General features: G+C 42.8%; 1 pseudogene; it reads right to left on the bottom strand.

Annotated features, from left to right (window-relative positions):
- Nucleotides 1-886: 886 nt before the first annotated feature.
- Nucleotides 887-4,745, bottom strand: LOC116912681 (annotated as a pseudogene).
- Between the last annotated feature and the right edge of the window lie 9,446 nt (nt 4,746-14,191).

The following is a 14,191-nucleotide window of genomic DNA, read 5'->3' as shown; positions in this document are numbered from 1 at the left end:
ATCAAGTCATATTGAAATCCATTAGCAATCTGACTCATCAATGTTTAAGTACTTAGTTTCCAGGCTTATCAGCATTGATATCAATGGCTTTTCCTCTTGCTGTGATTAAAATACCCTCACAAAAGCAACTTCATAAAGGGTTTGTTGTGGTCCATGTATCACGATGATACATTCTGTCAAGACTGGAGAATGCATTCTGATAGAAGTCAAGGCTGGCTGGTTGTATGACATCCACAGTCAGGAAGCCACAAGTAGTAGGGCCAGTTTGCTTTCCTCTTTCTACTGTGTCTTCAGTCCACAGGAACGGTGCTGCTCACACTTAGGATGGCTTCCCTACCATACTGACCTGAGATAATCACCCAGAAGCTAATCAGGCTACATGGTCCTCATAGGAGTGGGGAAAACCTTGTCTCCTAGCTGATTCTATATCCAGTCAAATTAGCCGACAGTAATCGAATGTAATGACTAATTGCATAGCTTCCACAGGAATGGTTTAAAAAATAAATGTGTGCTCTCTAAAGGCAAGCATTGTCTGTGCAGACATGTTTGATTATGTTCTATCTCATGTGGGTGGGGCACAGATGTCCTCCAATCAGCACGTTTTATGTTTAAACATCACTGAGTGAGAATGGAAAACAGGCAGCTTTAAAATAGAACAAACTGTGTATCAGTCTATCATTTCTTCAAGAGTCAATCCTATTTAAACCGTGAATCAATGCCTCTTACAGCCTCCGCAACCAGTAAAACGGGAGCAGGAATCACTGAAGCAAAGCTTCTCATGAAGTAGTCCACGATGGAACTACTGTTTTGCTTCATATCCTCAATGTTATATCTCAGTCACTGGATCTCACCACTCATTTCCTCAGCTTTCTTCTTAAATCATTCTTCAAGGAAAGCCTTTTGATCCTAAAACAGTGAACATGACAGAGAAGTAAATATTGCAAGTCCCAACATTGTACAACTTAAGAGTTGTCACCGCATCATCCAGACAAGGTACCGCTCCACTGTTGATGGCATCCACGTAGGTTGTCACCAGAGTCCCCAGTCCTTGGTGATCCAGGAGTTTTAAGGGATAAATAAATGGTTATTAGTGCATAGGATTCAAGATTTTAAGACTATATTTTAAATCTTTCATAGCTACATATGCACTATAAACACACACACACACACACACACACACACACACACACACAACCTCCTTCAGCAAACAATCAGCTTCTTCTTCCCGTTGTCAATTTATTTCTTTGGTTTTCTAGTTCAGAATGTTAAAAAAAATTAATATCCATCTTCACCTAATAAATTCAAATGTCTATGAAAGTATAATTTTGCATTTAAAACTTTGAAGGGAAACAAATGCCTGAACTAACAAGGAAAGGCATATCGCAGTATTTCTGTGGCTAATTCTAAAAAGTATAGGTTTGTTTAAATACTAGCATTTCTATTGGAACTATTTGAATTTCCAAATTGCCTTTCACATTGTGATTCCAAAATGTAACTAACATGCAGAACATCCCCCATGAAAAGAGAAGGCATCAGCTTTAGGTGTTGAAACACTAATTCTATAATTCATTAAGGACCTTTACACTGGTGATTTTACTATCAGTTGATAGTTTTATGCAGGTATGTTGCAGTCATGGATACTAATGATGTGGTCTGCATTTTTAACCTACAGTTATAAAAGTAACTGTAAGGATTTCTAACCTACAGTTATAAAATTTAAAAAGTTAGAGTAGGGACACATGCATAGTACCATTGTATGTATAATTTTTTAAAAAAGTGCATGCTAATAGTTCAACATAACTACTCTATAGAGAAGTGTGATTTAAAAACAAAAAACAAAAACTCAGGATTCCTGGTGACCTTAATTCCCTCTCTGAGGGTCTTCATCTTGGCAGAAGTGAAGATGTAAGAAACAAAAGCCTTTGTTCTTTCAGGGAGGTTAGGATCCAACTGGTCTTCTGAGATGGTCTCAAGTTTTTGTAAGAGTTCTTTGTCATGTGTTGGCCGGTCAAAGACAAAACACTTCCGGTTAGGAAAGAATTGTCTGATGCGTTCCCTGGGCAAATTAGATGCTTGGATTCTGGGACTGTTGCCTAGAGTCGGAGGAAACACAAAACAACAGGAGTCTCCTTAGCACAGAGGACAGCTGAAGGAGGCCCTGGCCAATGGAAAATGTTCTGCACTTACAGGACTCTTCACCATACCATGCAATGCTTCTTTGCATGTCAAAAGGGCACCAAGTTTGTACTTGGTAGAAGTCTGATGAACTGTTTTGGGAGTTATTTGACTTCAGTGGAGAAGCACATGGCTGAAATCCATAGACCTGAATGAACATGGCATCAAGCATACTGTAGCTGTGAATCCTGTTGACTGAACAACAGGAGGCTAAAGGTGATTTCTAGCCTAATCACTCCTTGTAGAATAAGAGTTGTGGGACCCCCACCAAAAGCTACAAATAAAGGGTAATCAAGTATTAGAAATAGCAACATTGGCAAATCTAAGATCAATGCCATGGTTACTGAAGGAAACTACTTTGAGGCTAAACAACTCATTTTTGCAAAAGTCAAATATACACTCGTAGAAAGGAAAAGTGAGGAGGGAAGGAGGGGCTATGGACACACGCAGGATACTCAAGTCTAGAGAGCTAAGGAATAAGAAACATTAAGACAGAACGTCATGAAGCTCTGTATGTATGTGCCGTGTATGTGTGTGTTTTGTACATATGCATGTTTGCTCGTATGTGGGTGCATGTTATTTATGTTTGTGCTGTGCATGGGTATATTGTTTATGTATGCATGTGCTTATGTGTGGGTGCATGGTGAAAAGAGACCTCTTCACTCTCCACCTTATTGGTGAAGGATCTTTCAGGTGAAGTGGAACGTTCCACTATAGCCAGTCTGGCTACCCAGCATGCTCCAGAGCTTTCTTGTGTCCTCGGACTATACACTGGATTGAAGGGAGACTATCATACCCACCCAGCATTGAGGTAATCCTAGAAATCCCACCTCCAGTCATCATACTTGGCTGACTGATTTATGTACTGAGTCACATCCCAGCCCAATATCTTGGGCATTTTTCCTGAATCAATTTTAGCTGTTCAAGAAAGTTAGCAATGTGAGGTGATAGCTGTATCATCTGTTACACTGAGTAACCATTGCCTTAGTACCTACATGTGTTGTATAGTGTCCAGTGACAAAGCTCAAGTTCAACACGGAAGTGTTTTGTGAAAATCGTACACAGTGCTGGTAACCTTTTCATTAAAAATTGTAAAAGAATCTCCATGAGTTTGAGGCTAACATGGTCTACATAGGGTATTCCAAGTTAGCAAAGTCTACACTGTGAGATCTTGTCTTCCAAAAAGTCAGAAAGGGGGGAGAGAGAGAGAGAGAGAGAGAGAGAGAGAGAGAGAGAGAGAGAGAGAGAGGAAGGGGAGGGGGAAGGGAGGGAAGGAGAGAGGGAGAGAGGGAGGAGGGGAGGGGAGGGAGGGGAGGAGAGGGAGAGGAGAGGAGAGGAGAGGAGAGGAGAGGAGAGGAGGTCTCCAGAATGCTCTGAGATGAATGTCTGCACTGGTTTCACAGGTTTCACTCTACCAACTTCATGTCCAATGTTTAGAGAAAGCAAAGACAGAAAATGAGAGGCACATTTCAGAACTGGTGTGACTCACAAAGCTCCATCAGCTTCACACTCGGACTCTCAATATCCATGCAAATGATTTCCTGAGCATTAATGCAACTGATCCTGACCCTGTCACATGAATAAACATCAGTAGCTATGACAAATAGACTCAGGGAAAAACTATGACAACTGTGGAGAAGGCATAACCTGAGAAGACACATCGGTTCCAGCTGTTTTTTGCAGACAATGTGATCAAGCCAGCATTATAAACCTATGTTCCTCCATAAGGAGAAGAATGTATAACTCCGTGAAATATATTTTACATGAGCTACATACTATAAAGTGATGAATAAGAGTTAAGGAAGGCAACAGTTTCTTAAAGGAAGGCAGGCACAGAACCACAATACAAATGTGTGGACTTGGGAAGTTTGGATACATTGGCTCTAGATGCTAAAATACAAACTGGAGAGAACTCCACCTTGAATAGCTTTGCTGTGCTCTAGGTTCTACTCCTTCCAGATGAAATCAAACACCACGTCCCAGACATTATCAGCCAATGACCTATCAGCACTTCTGCAGACTTCCATCCTATTGGGAATACGAAGGACTCCACAGAAGATGGGAGCAGATGACAGCCCTCCCCAGCCTGCCCTCCCCAGTCCTCCCTCCCCAGCCTCCCTCCCCAGCCTCCCTGTACCTGGGATCAATTTCAGGGCATTCTCTAGGTACTCATCACTTGTGATGTTTTTCCCATTTAACTTCAGCTCCAGCATGAAATCTCGAACAGTCCATACAAAGTCTGGAAAGAAACTCACAAACTCTGTGGAATTCTTGATTCCATTAGGATTTGGGGAAGACTTTGCTCTGATCAGCTCAGTGAGCTCTGTAACTTAGCTGGCACTTGGCTAAGGAAAACAACTTCAATGCACCTCTCCTGATTCTCTAGTTAAAATAAATCATTCTAAACACTCTGCTGTGCCCCCAACAAAAGCCACATAGTGACAGGGCAGGACAGGGACCCCGTATTCACTCCAGAGCACTCAATGGAATATGGTGGCTCAGGTCCCGGAAGGGTACTACAGCTGTTCCAGTGCCTGGTGGTTGATGGTGCTCATGCTTTTGTAGACAAATGTGCTGCTCAGAAGCACGACCAGTGCAAAGATCTACGAGTCATTCTTAGTATCACCCTGTTGGGCCCTACCTTGGTGTTTCCCTCCCCCCTCACTGAGCCTTTTAGCCTGCTATAGCAAGAAATTGTTTACACCCTTGGCAGCTGCTCTTAGCCCTTGATTTGGGGCTGGGATTTTCCATGTTGTTGTTAAGAAGTTGTTTATGCCCCTGATTGGGCCTGAACTTTCACCACGCAGACTTTTCCTGTTTTCCTGGTTGGGGATTTTCACCTGCCTTGTTGTTTTCCACGGTTTTTGCCTCTGGTATATAAGGAGATCTCAGTAAAGCCTTGGTGGCACTCGCTGAAAACTGGTGACCCGTGTACCTGTTTTCTTTCAATCCCACAGACCTATGCCCGATATTCACACACTGGCGGCACAGGCACCGGCATCACTCTGCAAGAAATGAGAAGGCAGAGGGATGAGGAAAGGATCTGGGCTAGTCCTGTGGCTTTGCTACTCCAGGTACACTGGGAGGGGCAGGGCAAAGCAGGAGGAGCCCAAGCTCTATACCTGGTTAAAGAAAGAATTTAAGGTCAGCCTGAGAAACTTAGTGGAATATATATCACCCTTCTCAAAACAAAACTTCAAGTGAAGCAAGGACCTCAGTGTAAGATTGGGCACCCTGAATTCCATTGGTGAGGAGGATGGGAGAATATACGGACTCATTTGCACAGGAAGACTTTGTGAGTAGGACACATATGCTAAGAACAATAATTAATAAATAGTGCTTTGTGAAAATGTCTTTAACAGTTATGTGTCTGATAGATGGTTAGTATCCAGAATACATACAGAACTAAAGAAGGAGGAGGAGGAGGAGGAGGAGGAGGAGGAGGAGGAGGAGGAGGAGGAGGAGGAGGAGGAGGAGGAGGAAGGAAGGAGGAAGGAAGAAGAAGAAGAAGAAGAAGAAGAAGAAGAAGAAGAAGAAGAAGAAGAAGAAGAAGAAGAAGAAGAAGAAGAAGAAGAAGAAGAAGAAGAAGATGACGACGACGACGACGACACTGAACATCAAGGAAATAAATGAAAATAAATGACCCAAATGTAAAGTTTAGGATAGAAGTAAACATGATGAGACACAACTGGCCGAGGAACACATGAACGGTTAGCCACTCTTGTGTCCACCTGGGGCACAGCAAGCAGAGGTGAGCAGCTCACAGAGACTGTAAAGCAAGCACAGTACCTGCACAAATGAAACACTGAGCAGGGACCTAGATATGCAGTCTAATGGAACTTAAATGTTAAAAATATGATTGCTGCTTAACAAATGGTTACAAAGTACTTACATTTATGCCAAAGACATTTTTCATAGCAAAATCCTATAATTCACATCACATCTCAAAGCAATCTCTTTAACTGTGGGGAAAGCATGTTAGTTGAGGTTGAATTCTACCATGACTGAGAAACAGGGTTTTAAACTAGCTCAAAACTCAGCATCAGGATCTGACTCAGGAAGACAGAGGGTTAAAAATGCAGGAGGACTGGTGCTGACTCACTGACCCTCCGAATGTCACTGGACATGTGTAAATGAGTAATGGGTTCTGTTCTGCCCCTGTGATGTTTGTTCAAAACCCATTGTGCCCTACAGATAATGTTCCAGCCATTGTGTCCTGCAGATAGTAGTCCAGGAAACCAGAGCCGAAGCCTAACCAGATGTGTATCAGATGCAGATGCTTCATCAACTCTGACAAACATTTACCCTAAAGGAGAGGAATCTGTTCTCAGGAGAATGAGGGCTTGACCTTTCCCCTGATTTAAACCCTAGAGTCTTAAGAACAATCCTGTGACTTTGAGAGTTTCCCCTTTGTGACATTTTTGCTATTTCCTTTTGACGTCCCCTCATCTTCCGGGGCTTGTGGTTTCTTCCTTTAGATAGCCCTTCTCCCAGTCACTCAGGGTCGACTCCTCTGTCTCCTGTGTGGGATACGTGTTGTTCCAGAGCTCCGTAATGAACCTTGCCTCTGCTTATTGCATCCAGATTGTTCTCTCGTGTGTCTGGGCTCCGAGCCTTGCTGAGACTTGAGTGAGGGTCTCCCTTGGGGATCTTTCATTTGGGGGCTCGTCCAGGATCTTTTCGACAACCCCAGACCCCGAAGACCCCTTGGAGGTGAGTTGTATGTTTGTCTGAGTGTTTCTGAGTGAGCGTCGCCACATCTGTCAGTCTGTCTGTTCCTCACTTTGGTTTTCAGTCGTCTCTGAGTAGGAGCAACACGGATCTGCTTTTCGGGGAGCTGTCGTGGAGGGCCATGAGGACCCTGCGGCTGTAGGGGACAGATGTGTCTGGCACTGCAGGCTGCAACCCTGGGGGATGCCTCGAGGTTGGAGGGGGCCCAGAAGGAACTGGTTGCCTCCTTTCAGGTTCACAGTGAGAAGATTAGACTCCTGGAGGTAGAGTCACGGAGGAGTGCCGAGTGACCTGGCTTTTAGTTTCTTATGGAAGAGTCGCAGAGGGTGACTAGTTTTAGACATCCTTGTCTCTCTTGTCATTTTGTTAGTCTTCTGTGTCGGGTATTTGTCGTACTTTGTAGACAGAATAGGACAGACTGTGATGATCCCCCTTTCCCTGACTCTTGACCCCTGGACTGTAGTTAGGACTAGGGCTCATAATCTCTCTGTTCAAGTGAAGAAAAAGAAATGACAGACTTTCTGTTCCTCTGAGTGGCCAACGTTCCGAGTTGTATGGCCTCCAATAGGGACTTTTTTTTCATTTTTCTTTTTTTCGGAGCTGGGGACCGAACCCAGGGCCTTGAGCTTGCTAGGCAAGTGCTCTACCACTGAGCTAAATCCCCAACCCCGCCAATAGGGACTTTTAATTTAGATGTTATTTGTGTCATTAAAGACATTATTTTTCAGAGAGAACCAGGTTCCTATCCGAACCAGCAGCCTGGCAAGACTTGCCTCAGGAACACCGACCTTGAGTTCAACCCTGGATTCCACCTAAGTCAGGCCCCCGAGGACTGACTCTGCAAAATCTAAAACAGAGCAAAAGCTGGGGAAGGCGCAGACCGAATTGCCTTCCTTGAAACTGCCCTCCGCTCCTCAGATCTATCCAGAGATTGAGGAACCCCTGGAGTGGCAAGCTCCCCTCAGCAGCCAGTTCCTGCCCCTGTGGTCAAAATGCCCCAGGTTGGGGGGGCAGGGAAGTCCCTAAAATAGTTTCAAAAAGAATCTACAACAAACAGTGAAAAACTTTGTTTTACCAGTCAAAATTTAGAATTCAGGCTTTGGCTGTGGCCAAGGTCAGGAGTAATGTTTTCTTTTCCATGGGCCTTTAACCCAGTGAGACAGCTTGGTGAAGGGCTGCTACTGAGGTCCTGAAAGTTCCAGGTGAACCAGTTACAATTCTTATGTCAGCCACTTGGCATCTAGCAACAAGGTCCTAACCATCTCTTCATCCTTTGTTTTATTAGTTCTTATTAGAAGCCTGAAAGTGTCATTTAGAGGCATGGTTTTACTTTGAGAGGTAAATGCCACCAAATACTGACACTGAAGAGATATCTCTCTGAGAAAAAAAAATCTAAGTCCAGAGAGACAGTCAGTAACAGATCAGCTGCCTCTCTGCTCACCTTTCTGTTTCACAGGCACAAAGTTTGGGCTTATTTTTACAACAGCCTTTTTGTCCCCAAAAGACCTCCTGGTTTAGCTGTGTGACTAAATGCTATTTGTCCTCTTCGGCGGACCTCTATTTTCTGGACTCTCTTCTTGTTTTCTCACCATACCACTAGAGATGCTTGTTAGTAGCTGTTATGGGTCCTCTTTACTACTGAGGAAATACAGAATCCTAATAGAGGCCAGGAAAAATGTTCCAGACACAGATGAAAGGCCCTCACTTCTGCCTGTTGACTTCAATATGTCTGAAGGTAAAGAGTGCCAGGTCTACCATCAGATTCCAATGGTGGGTCTCTGACTGAAAACGCTCACCAATTTAACTAAGGTAAAAAAAGTTACAAAACTTGAGGGGTTAAGATAAGTTTGAAATCCCTAACTTTATTTAGAAAAAGTAAAACAACAACAGAGACAAAAAGAAAGAAAAAAACAAATTCATCTTAGAAGAGCAGGAACAAACGGAAGAAAAAGTAAAAAAAGAAAAAAAAGAGAACTAAAGAGTTTCTAAAAGACAAAAATCTGAGGAACATATACTGGCCAGCAGTAGTTGCCTGGCTGGAAGACAGTACCTGGCAATGTCCTTCCTGACTAAAGGTCCCCAGAGTGCCTATTGTAAGAAAAACACACTGGATCACACACTGACCACACATACACACACCACCCAGTGTTTCTGAATACAGGGGCCCAACACTCTGTGCTCCTACACCCAAATGGGGCTAGTGTCAGAAAGACCTTGAGTACAACTGTCTACTGGCAACAAACAATTCTTTGGACTACCCTGTCCTCAAATACAGTAAACCAAATTTGGTAGGTAGCCACTAGATTTACATGGTCAATAAAATCAATAAATTTCACCCAAATTGATAACCATCCCTTCTCCAAGACTCCAAAATCTTGATCTCTGCTTCTCCTTTCTCTCTCTCTCTCTCTCTCTCTCTCTTCTCCTCCTCCTCCTCTCCCTAGCTTTTTCCCCACCTGTCCTTTCCTTCTCTGGCCCTGACTTGCTGCATAAGGACATCATCCTACAAACACGTACCTTCACAGAACTGACATAGTCATTTTTCTCAAGAACTTCCAGCATACCCTCCCTGTCTCCCTATTGACTGCTGATGAGTTTTACCACTAAAGAACTTGTAAATCTGAGGGTTGTTGAGATGTCTCAGAGGTAAGAATACTTGGTTCTCTTCCAAAGGACTGGGATTTGGTTCCCAGCATCCATGTCAGGCAGCTTCTAATGTTCTGTGACTCTAACTCTGACCTCTGACCCCAAGGATGCCTGTACTCACATGCATAAACCACAGACAGACACACATACTACCTATAACAAAAATAACAAAAACACATCTTGCAGAAATATAAACATAACTTCTTAACCCCAACTCCAAAATGTACACTTGGTATCTCAGAAGACAGTTCAGAAGCTATTCTTCGTCCTCTGAGATGGGCAAAGGCCACCCACCTTCTCAGCAAAGTGTCCTTACACCTAAGTGCACCTAGTAGAAGTGGCACAGTGCTGCCTGGGTCACCTTTCAAAACAGAAGTCCTTGTTCTCCTAGCTATGAGTACTGGTGGGTAACAGCCCTCACACACCAGCAATTTGAATGACAAAGGCTTCCAGAACAGACTTCAAGGAATAGACAGGCACTGGGAAAGGAGACCCAGCAGCCTTGACCCAATAGAGGCTAGCTCAGAAGGTCTAGCCCCAGCTCTCCTTCTGGAAATTGACAGTTAAAGGCCGGAACATGATAGCTCTTATCACTTTCTCTGTAGATTCTTCCCAGTTACTGAACTGTATCAGAGTACACAGAGGTATGATTTGAAAGGAAAAAGTTTAAATTTGCCCCCCAGACAAAAGTTGAAGCAAAAACAGGCCCTGGAACTTCCTGTTCCAGAAACTAGATGATGGATTCCCTGCCCCCAAACCCCTTGGGAGAGAGAGCTCACTGCCTGGACATGTGGGCACTCCTGAGACTGCAGAGCAGGAGATACCACCAATACTGCCCACCCCTGCCCACATCCCTGGCCCAAGAGGAAACTGTATACGATCTCTAACAACCGGAAGATGGGGCACCCAAGCTGCAGGTCCCCTGTAGTCCAGACACCACCCGGAACTGAAGGGACCTTTCCCAGGCAGGCAGGGATGGTTTAATATATGGAAAATCATGAACAGACTCCACTATATAAACAAACTGAAAAATAAAAACCACATGATCATTTCATTAGATGCTGACAACGCATTTGACAAAATTCAACACCCCTTCATGATAAAAGTCCTGGAAAGAATAGGAGTTCAAGGCCCATACCTAAACATAGTAAAAGCCATATAGAGCAAACCAGTATCTAATATTAAACTAAATGTAGAGAAACTTGAAAGAATCCCACTAACATCAGGGACTAGACAAGGCTGCCCACTCTCTCCCTACTTATTCAATATAGTTCTTGAGTTCTAGTCAGAGCAATCAGACAACAAAAGGAGATGAAAGGATACAGATTGGAAAAGAAGAAGTCAAAATACCACTATTTTCAGATGATATGATTGTATATTTAAGTGATCCCAAAAATTCCACCAGAGAACTACTAAACCTGATAAACAGCTTCAGCAAAGTGGCTGGGTATAAAATTAACTCAAATACATCAGTACCCTTCCTCCACACAAAAGAGAAACAAGCCGAGAAAGAAATTAGTGAAACAACACCCTTTATAATAGTCCCAAATAATATAAAATACCTCGGTATGACTTTAACCAAGCAAGTGAAAGAACGGTATGATAAGAACTTCAAGCCTCTGAAGAAAGAAATTGAAGAAGATCTCAGAAGATGGAAAGATCTCCCATGCTCATGGATTGGGAGAATTAATATAGTAAAAATGGCCATTTTACCAAAAGCGATCTACAGATTCAATGCAATCCCCATCAAAATACCAATCCAATTCTTCAGAGAGTTAGACAGAACAATTTGCAAATTCATCTGGAATAACAAAAAAAACCAGGATAGCTAAAACTATCCTCAACAATAAAAGGACTTCTGGGGGAATCACTGTCCCTGAACTCAAGCAGTATTACAAAGCAATATTGATAAAAACTGCATGGTATTGGTACAGAGACAGACAGACCAATGGAACAGAATTGAAGACCCAGAAATGAACCCACACACCTACGGGCACTTGATTTTCGACAAAGGAGCCAAAAACATCCAATGAAAAAAAGATAGCATTTTCAGCAAATGGTGCTGGTTCAACTGGAGGTCAGCATGTAGAAGAATGCAGATCGATCCATGCTTATCACCCTGTACAAAGCTTAAGTCCAAGTGGATCAAGGACCTCCACATCAAACCAGATATACTCAAACTAATAGAAGAAAAACAAGGGCAGCATCTCGAAAACATGGGTACTAGAGAAAATTTCCTGAACAAAACACCAATGGCTTATACTCTAAGATAAAGAATCGACAAATGGCATCTCATAAAACTGCAAAGCTTCTGTAAGGCAAAGGACACTGTGTTTAGGACAAAACAGCAACCAACAGATTGGGAAAAGATCTTTACCAATCCTACAACTGATAGAGGGTTTATATCCAAAATATACAAAGAACTCAAGAAGTTAGACTGCAAAGAGAAAAAAAAACCCTATTAAAAAATGGGATTCAGAGCTAAACAAATAATTCACAGCTGAGGAATCCCGAATGGCTGAGCTACACCTAAAGAAATGTTCAACATCTTTAGTCATAAGGGAAATGCAAATCAAAACAACCCTGAGATTTCACCTCACACCAGTGAGAATGGCTAAGATCAAAAACTCGGGTGACAGCAAATGCTGACAAGGATGTGGAGAAAGAGGAACACTCCTCCATTGTTGGTGGGATTGCAGACTGGTATAACCATTCTGGAAATCAGTCTGGAGGTTCCTTAGAAAATTGGACATTGAACTACCTGAGAACCCAGCTATACCACTCTTGGGCATATACCCAAAGATGCCCCAACAAATAACTAAAACACATGCTCCACTATATTCATAGCAGCCTTATTTATAATAGCCAGAAGCTGGAAAGAACCCAGATGCCCTTCAACAGAGGAATCGATACAGAAAATGTCATACATCTACACAATGGAATATTACTCAACTATCAAAAACAATGACTTATGAAATTCATAGGCAAATGGATGGAACTGGAAAATATCATCCTGAGTGAGGTAACTCAGTCACAGAAAAACACACATGGTATGCAGTCATTGATAAGTGGCTATTAGCCCAAATACTTGATTACCCTAGATGTACAGAACACATGAAACTCAAAAAGGATGACCAAAATGTGAATGCTTCACTCCTTCTTTAAAAGGGGAACAAGAATACCCTTGGCAGGGAATAGGGAGGCGAAATTTAGAACAGAGGCAGAAGGAACACCCATTCAGAGCCTGCCCCACATGTGGCCCATACATATACAGCCACCAAACTTGATAAGATGGATGAAGCAAAGAAGCCCAAGCAGGACATGGATGTGGATCTCTCCTGAGAGACACAGCCAGAATACAACAAATACATAGGCGAATGCCAGCAGCAAACCACTGATCCGAGAACAGGACCCCGTTGATGGAATCTTAGAAAGGACTGAAAGAGCTTGAAGGGGCTTGAGACCCCATATGAACAACAATGCCAACCAACCAGAGCTTCCAGGGACTAAGCCCCTACCTAAGACTATAAATGGACTGACCCTGGACACCAACTCCATAAGTAGCAATGAATAGCCTAGTAAGAGCACCAGTGGAAGGGGAAGCCCTTGGTCCTGTCAAGAATGAATCCCCAGTGAAAGTGATTGTTAGGGAGAAGGCGGTAATGGGGGAAGGATGGGGAGGGGAAGCCCATATAGAAAGGGAAGGGGAAGGGTTAGGGAGATGTTGACCTGGAAACAGGTAAGGGGAATAACAATCGAAATGTAAACAAGAAATACTCAAGTTAATAAAGATAAAAAAAATGATACAATGTGTAAGTTGGGAAATACCAGAGTGAAAGTTGAAGCATCCATGTTGGGGGGAGGGCGGTAATTGGGGAGGATGGGGAGGGGAAAACCCATAGAGAAGGGGAGGGGTTAGGGAATGTTATGCCAAGAAACCCAGAAGGGAAATAACAATTGAAATGTAAATAAGAAATACTCAAGTCAATAAAGATGAAAAAAGAAAGAAAGAAAGAAAGAAAGAAAGAAAGAAAGAAAGAAAGAAAGAAAGAAAGAAAGAAAGAATCCCTACTTTAAATCCAAGTTAGGTAAAACTGAGACCAGGTTAGCCCCAGGTTAGGCTGTTGCAATTAAGCTCTTCATTGTTTCTTGCAGACAGAACCTGTGTCGGGTGGGGTGGAGGTAGGAAGTCAAAAGTGAAACAAATACACATGTAATTCCCACCCTTTATTCAGCTGCACTTCTCAGTGTTTGTGTAATTCATGGGTATCTTTCAAATACATATTTTCAGCCATTTTAAAATCTATTCATGGAGAGACCGAAGGCTTAGAGCCCACTAGTCTGCCATTTTGCTGGGTTGTTATTGTTTTTGGAAACTTGCTTTTCTCATTTATAGCATGGATGCAATAATTCATAACGTGTAAGTACTTGTAGGTTTTTGAGGTCACACACTAAAGGTGTTCACACAGGACTTAGCACATACCATAGAGTGACCCTGATGAAGGCCACTATTGTTTGGATTTTATTACATTGAATTAAAACTTTATGGATGAGAGCAGCCCACGTATTGTCAAAGCTTCTTTAGAACTCGGAAGAATAATGAAGAAAGAAGAAGGCCCTCCGTACAGGGAGACACGAG

Source organism: Rattus rattus, chromosome 11 (assembly GCF_011064425.1).
Source record: "Rattus rattus isolate New Zealand chromosome 11, Rrattus_CSIRO_v1, whole genome shotgun sequence".
NCBI classification, from domain to species: Eukaryota; Metazoa; Chordata; class Mammalia; order Rodentia; family Muridae; genus Rattus; species Rattus rattus.
The sequence above is the reverse complement of the archived record's forward strand: the minus strand, read 5'-3'. Positions and strand labels throughout refer to the sequence as shown.